We start from the raw sequence: 7,464 nt of genomic DNA, 5'->3' as shown, positions 1-7,464 counted from the left end.
GGGGGACGCTCAGGGACACACGGGGGCTGCTCCACTCGCCCCAGGCCGGCCTCTCTAGGTACCCAGGCGGGCACATTAGCGGCTGAGACCCCCTCTCGACCAAAGACCGGGGGACGCTCAGGGACACACGGGGGCTGCTCCACTCGCCCCAGGCCGGCCTCCCTGAGGCGGGCACATTAGCGGCTGAGACCCCCTCTCCACCAAAGACCGGGGGGCGCTCAGGGACACACGGGGGCTGCTCCACTCGCCCCAGGCCGGCCTCCCCAGGTACCCGGGCGGGCACATTAGCGGCTGAGACCCCCTCTCGACCAAAGACCGGGGGACGCTCAGGGACACACGGGGGCTGCTCCACTCGCCCCAGGCCGGCCTCCCTGAGGCGGGCACATTAGCGGCTGAGACCCCCTCTTGACCAAAGACCGGGGGACGCTCAGGGACACACGGGGGCTGCTCCACTCACCCCAGGCCGGCCTCTCTAGGTACCCAGGCGGGCACATTAGCGGCTGAGACCCCCTCTTGAGCGAGCAAACGGGGGGAACTCAGGGACACACGGGGGCTGCTCCACTCGCCCCAGGCCGGCCTCCCTGAGGCGGGCACATTAGCGGCTGAGACCCCCTCTCGACCAAAGACCGGGGGACGCTCAGGGACACACGGGGGCTGCTCCACTCGCCCCAGGCCGGCCTCTCTAGGTACCCAGGCGGGCACATTAGCGGCTGAGACCCCCTCTCGAGCAAAGACCGGGGGACGCTCAGGGACACACGGGGGCTGCTCCACTCGCCCCAGGCCGGCCTCCCTGGGTACCCAGGCGGGCACATTAGCGGCTGAGACCCCCTCTTCAGCAAACGCCAGGGGACACTTAGGGACACACGGGGGCTGCTCCACTCGCCCCAGGCCGGCCTCCCTGGGGCGGGCACATTAGCGGCTGAGACCCCCTCTCCACCAAAGACCGGGGGGCGCTCAGGGACACACGGGGGCTGCTCCACTCGCCCCAGGCCGGCCTCCCCAGGTACCCGGGCGGGCACATTAGCGGCTGAGACCCCCTCTCGACCAAAGACCGGGGGACGCTCAGGGACACACGGGGGCTGCTCCACTCGCCCCAGGCCGGCCTCCCTGAGGCGGGCACATTAGCGGCTGAGACCCCCTCTTGACCAAAGACCGGGGGACGCTCAGGGACACACGGGGGCTGCTCCACTCACCCCAGGCCGGCCTCTCTAGGTACCCAGGCGGGCACATTAGCGGCTGAGACCCCCTCTTGAGCGAGCAAACGGGGGGAACTCAGGGACACACGGGGGCTGCTCCACTCGCCCCAGGCCGGCCTCCCTGAGGCGGGCACATTAGCGGCTGAGACCCCCTCTCGACCAAAGACCGGGGGACGCTCAGGGACACACGGGGGCTGCTCCACTCGCCCCAGGCCGGCCTCTCTAGGTACCCAGGCGGGCACATTAGCGGCTGAGACCCCCTCTCGAGCAAAGACCGGGGGACGCTCAGGGACACACGGGGGCTGCTCCACTCGCCCCAGGCCGGCCTCCCTGGGTACCCAGGCGGGCACATTAGCGGCTGAGACCCCCTCTTCAGCAAACGCCAGGGGACACTTAGGGACACACGGGGGCTGCTCCACTCGCCCCAGGCCGGCCTCCCTGGGGCGGGCACATTAGCGGCTGAGACCCCCTCTCCACCAAAGACCGGGGGGCGCTCAGGGACACACGGGGGCTGCTCCACTCGCCCCAGGCCGGCCTCCCCAGGTACCCGGGCGGGCACATTAGCGGCTGAGACCCCCTCTCGACCAAAGACCGGGGGACGCTCAGGGACACACGGGGGCTGCTCCACTCGCCCCAGGCCGGCCTCCCTGAGGCGGGCACATTAGCGGCTGAGACCCCCTCTTGACCAAAGACCGGGGGACGCTCAGGGACACACGGGGGCTGCTCCACTCACCCCAGGCCGGCCTCTCTAGGTACCCAGGCGGGCACATTAGCGGCTGAGACCCCCTATTGAGCGAGCAACGGGGGGAACTCAGGGACACACGGGGGCTGCTCCACTCGCCCCAGGCCGGCCTCCCTGAGGCGGGCACATTAGCGGCTGAGACCCCCTCTCCACCAAAGACCGGGGGACGCTCAGGGACACACGGGGGCTGCTCCACTCGCCCCAGGCCGGCCTCCCTGAGGCGGGCACATTAGCGGCTGAGACCCCCTCTTGACCAAAGACCGGGGGACGCTCAGGGACACACGGGGGCTGCTCCACTCACCCCAGGCCGGCCTCTCTAGGTACCCAGGCGGGCACATTAGCGGCTGAGACCCCCTCTTGAGCGAGCAACGGGGGGAACTCAGGGACACACGGGGGCTGCTCCACTCGCCCCAGGCCGGCCTCCCTGAGGCGGGCACATTAGCGGCTGAGACCCCCTCTCGACCAAAGACCGGGGGACGCTCAGGGACACACGGGGGCTGCTCCACTCGCCCCAGGCCGGCCTCCCTGAGGCGGGCACATTAGCGGCTGAGGCCCCCTCTCCACCAGAGACCGGGGGACGCTCAGGGACACACGGGGGCTGCTCCACTCGCCCCAGGCCGGCCTCCCTGAGGCGGGCACATTAGCGGCTGAGACCCCCTCTCCACCAAAGACCGGGGGACGCTCAGGGACACACGGGGGCTGCTCCACTCGCCCCAGGCCGGACTCCCTGAGGCGGGCACATTAGCGGCTGAGACCCCCTCTCCACCAAAGACCGGGGGGCACTCGGGGACACACGGGGGCTGCTCCACTCGCCCCAGGCCGGCCTCCCTAGGTACCCAGGCGGGCACATTAGCGGCTGAGACCCCCTCTTCAGCAAACGCCAGGGGACGCTCAGGGACACACGGGGGCTGCTCCACTCGCCCCAGGCCGGCCTCCCTAGGTACCCAGGCGGGCACACTAGCGGCTGAGACCCCCTCTTCAGCAAACGCCAGGGGACACTCAGGGACACACGGGGGCTGCTCCACCCACCCCAGGCCGGCCTCCCTAGGTACCCGGGCGGGCACATTAGCGGCTGAGACCCCCTCTTCAGCAAACGCCAGGGGACGCTCAGGGACACACGGGGGCTGCTCCACTCGCCCCAGGCCGGCCTCCCTAGGTACCCGGGCGGGCACATTAGCGGCTGAGACCCCCTCTCGACCAAAGACCGGGGGACGCTCAGGGACACACGGGGGCCGCTCCACTCACCCCCAGGCCGACCTCCGGGGCCTCCCTCCCGGCCCCTGGAGCAGCCAGCGCCCCCTCGCCGTCAACACTCTCTCCCCGTTGGGACTTTGAAACTTTTCTGACCGTGCAAGCTTCATCGGACGGCAAAGCGGGCAAGCTGCGGTCCGTGCCCGGCCTCCTGGGCATCCTGCCCGGGCACATCGGAGGCTCAGCCAGGGTCTTGAGCCACTGCTGGCAGGTGCACTTTGGGGGCCCTCCGCAGCCGCCCCGGGCCACCCCTGCAGCCAGCACACTGCTGCCAACAGCCCGCCGCTCTCCGTCACCAGCCAGCCCCTCTGCACACATCTGCCGGGGGTGCTTTTTTTGAGAAATAGTGTCACTTTGTCAAAGACCGCACACCGCTCGTTCCCTTATACCCCGACAAGGTGTTCGTGCTGACGTTTTGCGAGGCCTTATTTTACCGTCGTCGGCGCTATCAGGGGAAACGGGCCCGCTCCTTCCGCCCTCCTGGAACCCTGGCTCGGCCCGGAGCGACCAGGATCACCCTCATACCGGTTCTCACCACCTGCATCGACACGCGGCTCTGCCCCGGCCGCCGCAGCTCTCGCCGGCCCGGCCGGGTCCGCACCCCTGGCCGGCACGCCTGGAGCGTTTGGACTTTGTCGTTTTTTTCTCCAAGAGTCGCCTCTGGCACATGCCATGGACCTCAGCAGGGGCTGCTCCCCGCCCCCTGGGTGTCCTGCCCGGGCACATCGGAGGCTCAGCCTGGGTCTTCAGCCCCTACTGGTAGGTGCGCTTTGGGGGCCCTCCGCAGCCGCCCGGGGCCCACCCCTGCAGCCAGCACACGGCTGCCAGCAGCCACCACACAGCTGCCAACAGCCCGCTCTCCGTCACCACCCAGCCCCTTCTGCATACATCTGCCGGGGGTGCTTTTTTGACTTCCCCCCTTTTGGCCTATGGGGAAATGCCAAGGGGAAAACCTCCAGAGTCAGGCCGACCTCATGGAACTCCTACCCGGACTCGAGCCACCGGTTTGTCCCCTTCCCGGTTCTCAGGACATGCATTGACACCCAGATCTTCACCGGCAGCCGCAGCTCCCGCCGGCCCGGCCAGCCGGGTCCGCCCCCCTGGCCGGCACGCCTGGAGCGTTTGGACTTTGTCATTTTTTTCTCCAAGACTCGCCTCTGGCACATGCCATGGACTTCAGCGGGGGCTGCTCCCCGCCTCCAGGGTGTCCTGCCCGGGCACATCGGAGGCTCAGCCTGGGTCATCAGCCCCTACTGGTAGGTGCACTCAGGGGGCCCTCCGCAGCCGCCCAGGCCCACCCCTGCAGCCAGCACACGGCTGCCAGCAGCCACCACACAGCTGCCAACAGCCCGCTCTCCGTCACCCCCCAGCCCAACTCTGCATACATCTGCCGGGGGTGCTTTTTTGACTTCCCCCCCTTTTGGCCTATGGGGAAATGCTAAGGGGAAAACCTCCAGAGTCAGGCCGACCTCATGGAACTCCAACCCGGCCTGGAGCCACCGGTTTGTCCCCTTCCCGGTTCTCAGGACATGCGTCAACACTCGGCTCAGCCCCGGCCGCCGCAGCCCCCGCCGGCCCGGCCAGCCCGGTCCGCACCCCTGGCCAGCGCCTGGAGCGTTTGGACTTTGTCATTTTTTTCTCCAAGACCCATCTCTGCCAACTGCCGTGGGCTTCAGCGGGGGCTGCTCCCCGCCTCCTGGGTGTCCTGCCCGGGCACATCGGAGGGTCAGCCTGGGTCTTGAGCTACTGCTGGTAGGTGCGCTTTGGGGGCCCTCGGCAGCCGCCCAGGCCCACCCCTGCAGCCAGCACACGGCTGCCAGCAGCCACCACACAGCTGCCAACAGCCCGCTCCCCGTCACCCCCCAGCCCAACTCTGCATACATCTGCTGGGGGTGCTTTTTTGACTTCCCCCCTTTTGGCCTATGGGGAAATGCCAAGGGGAAAACCTCCAGAGTCAGGCCGACCTCCTGGAACTCCAACCCGGCCTGGAGCCACCGGTTTGTCCCCTTCCCGGTTCTCAGGACATGCGTCAACGCTCGGCTCAGCCCCGGCAGCCGCAGCCCCCGCCAGCCCGGCCAGCCGGGTCCGCACCCCTGGCCGGCACGCCTGGAGCGTTTGGACTTTGTCATTTTTTTCTCCGAGACTCGCCTCTGGCACATGCCATGGACTTCAGCGGGGGCTGCTCCCCGCCTCCTGGGTGTCCTGCCCGGGCACATCGGAGGCTCAGCCTGGGTCTTCAGCCCCAACTGGCAGGTGCACGCTGAAGGGGCCCTCCGCAGCCGCCCAGGCCCACCCCTGCAGCCAGCACACGGCTGCCAGCAGCCACCACACAGCTGCCAACAGCCCGCTCTCCGTCACCCCCCAGCCCAACTCTGCATACATCTGCTGGGGGTGCTTTTTTGACTTCCCCCCTTTTGGCCTATGGGAAAAAGCTAAGGGGAAAACCTCCAGAGTCAGGCCGACCTCATGGAACTCCAACCCGGCCTGGTGCCGCCGGTTTGTCCCCTTCCCGGTTCTCAGGACCTGCACTGACACTCGGCTCAGCCCCGGCAGCTGCAGCCCCCGCCGGCCCGGCCAGCCGGGTCCGCCCCCCTGGCCAGCGCCTGGAGCGTTTGGACTTTGTCGTTTTTTCTCAAAGACCCATCTCTGCCAACTGCCCTGGGCTTCAGCGGGGGCTGCTCCCCGCCTTCTGGGTGTCCTGCCCGGGCACATCGGAGGCTCAGGCAATGTCTTGAGCCACCGCTGGTAGGTGCGCTTTGGGGGCCCTCGGCAGCCGCCCAGGCCCACCCCTGCAGCCAGCACACGGCTGCCAGCAGCCACCACACAGTTGCCAACAGCCCGCTCTCCGTCACCCCCCAGCCCCTTCTGCATACATCTGCCGGGGGTGCTTTTTTGACTTCCCCCCTTTTGGCCTATGGGGAAAAGCTAAGGGGAAAACCTCCAGAGTCAGGCCGACCTCCTGGAACTCCCACCCGGCCTGGAGCCACAGGTTTGTCCCCTTCCCGGTTCTCACGACATGCATCGACACTCGGCTCAGCCCCGGCAGCCGCAGCCCCCGCCGGCCCGGCCAGCCGGGTCCGCCACCCTGCCCGGCGCCTGGAGCGTTTGGACTTTGTCGTTTTTTCTCCAAGGCTCGCCTCTGGCACATGCCTTGGACTTCAGCGGGGCCTGCTGCCCGCCTCCTGGGTGTCCAGCCCGGGCACATCGGAGGCTCAGCCTGGGTCTTGAGCCCCTACTGGTAGGTGCACTCTGAAGGCGCCCTCCGTAGCCGCCCAGGCCCACCCCTGCAGCCACCACACAGCTGCCAACAGCCCGCTCCCCGTCACCCCCCAGCCCAACTCTGCATACATCTGCTGGGGGTGCTTTTTTGACTTCCCCCCTTTTGGCCTATGGGGAAATGCTAAGGGGAAAACCTCCAGAGTCAGGCCGACCTCCTGGAACTCCAACCCGGCCTGGAGCCACCGGTTTGTCCCCTTCCCGGTTCTCAGGACATGCATAGACACTCGGCTCAGCCCCGGCCGCCGCAGCCCCCGCCGGCCCGGCCAGCCCGGTCCGCACCCCTGGCCAGCGCCTGGAGCGTTTGGACTTTGTCATTTTTCTCCAAGACTCATCTCTGCCAACTGCCGTGGGCTTCAGCGGGGGTGTCTGCTCCCCGCCTCCTGGGTGTCCTGCCCGGGCACATCGGAGGCTCAGGCAATGTCTTGAGCCACCGCTGGTAGGTGCGCTTTGGGGGCGCTCGGCAGCCGCCCAGGCCCACCCCTGCAGCCAGCACACGGCTGCCAGCAGCCACCACACAGCTGCCAACAGCCCGCTCTCCGTCACCCCCCAGCCCCTTCTGCATACATCTGCCGGGGGTGCTTTTTTGACTTCCCCCCTTTTGGCCTATGGGGAAATGCTAAGGGGAAAACCTCCAGAGTCAGGCCGACCTCCTGGAACTCCAACCCGGCCTGGAGCCACCGGTTTGTCCCCTTCCCGGTTCTCACGACATGCATCGACACTCGGCTCAGCCCCGGCAGCCGCAGCTCCCGCCGGCCCCGGCCAGCCGGGTCAGCCCCTTTCCACCACACACCGGGCTCCGCACTTAGCCAAACCTCCAACATCCCTACGCGAGGCGACCTCTGCCCTCGCCTCCGTTTGGCTACCCGTCTCTTTGGCGGAGTTGCTTTTTTATTTTTTTTTTGACTTCCCCCGCTTCGGCACATAAGCAAACCCCGAGGGGAAAACCGGCAGGCCCGTGCCCGCCTCCTGCAACTCCAGCTCGGCCCCGAGCACCTC

The sequence above is a fragment of the Eleutherodactylus coqui genome, unplaced genomic scaffold (assembly GCF_035609145.1).
Source record: "Eleutherodactylus coqui strain aEleCoq1 unplaced genomic scaffold, aEleCoq1.hap1 HAP1_SCAFFOLD_138, whole genome shotgun sequence".
NCBI lineage: Eukaryota > Metazoa > Chordata > Amphibia > Anura > Eleutherodactylidae > Eleutherodactylus > Eleutherodactylus coqui.
The sequence above is the reverse complement of the archived record's forward strand: the minus strand, read 5'-3'. Positions refer to the sequence as shown.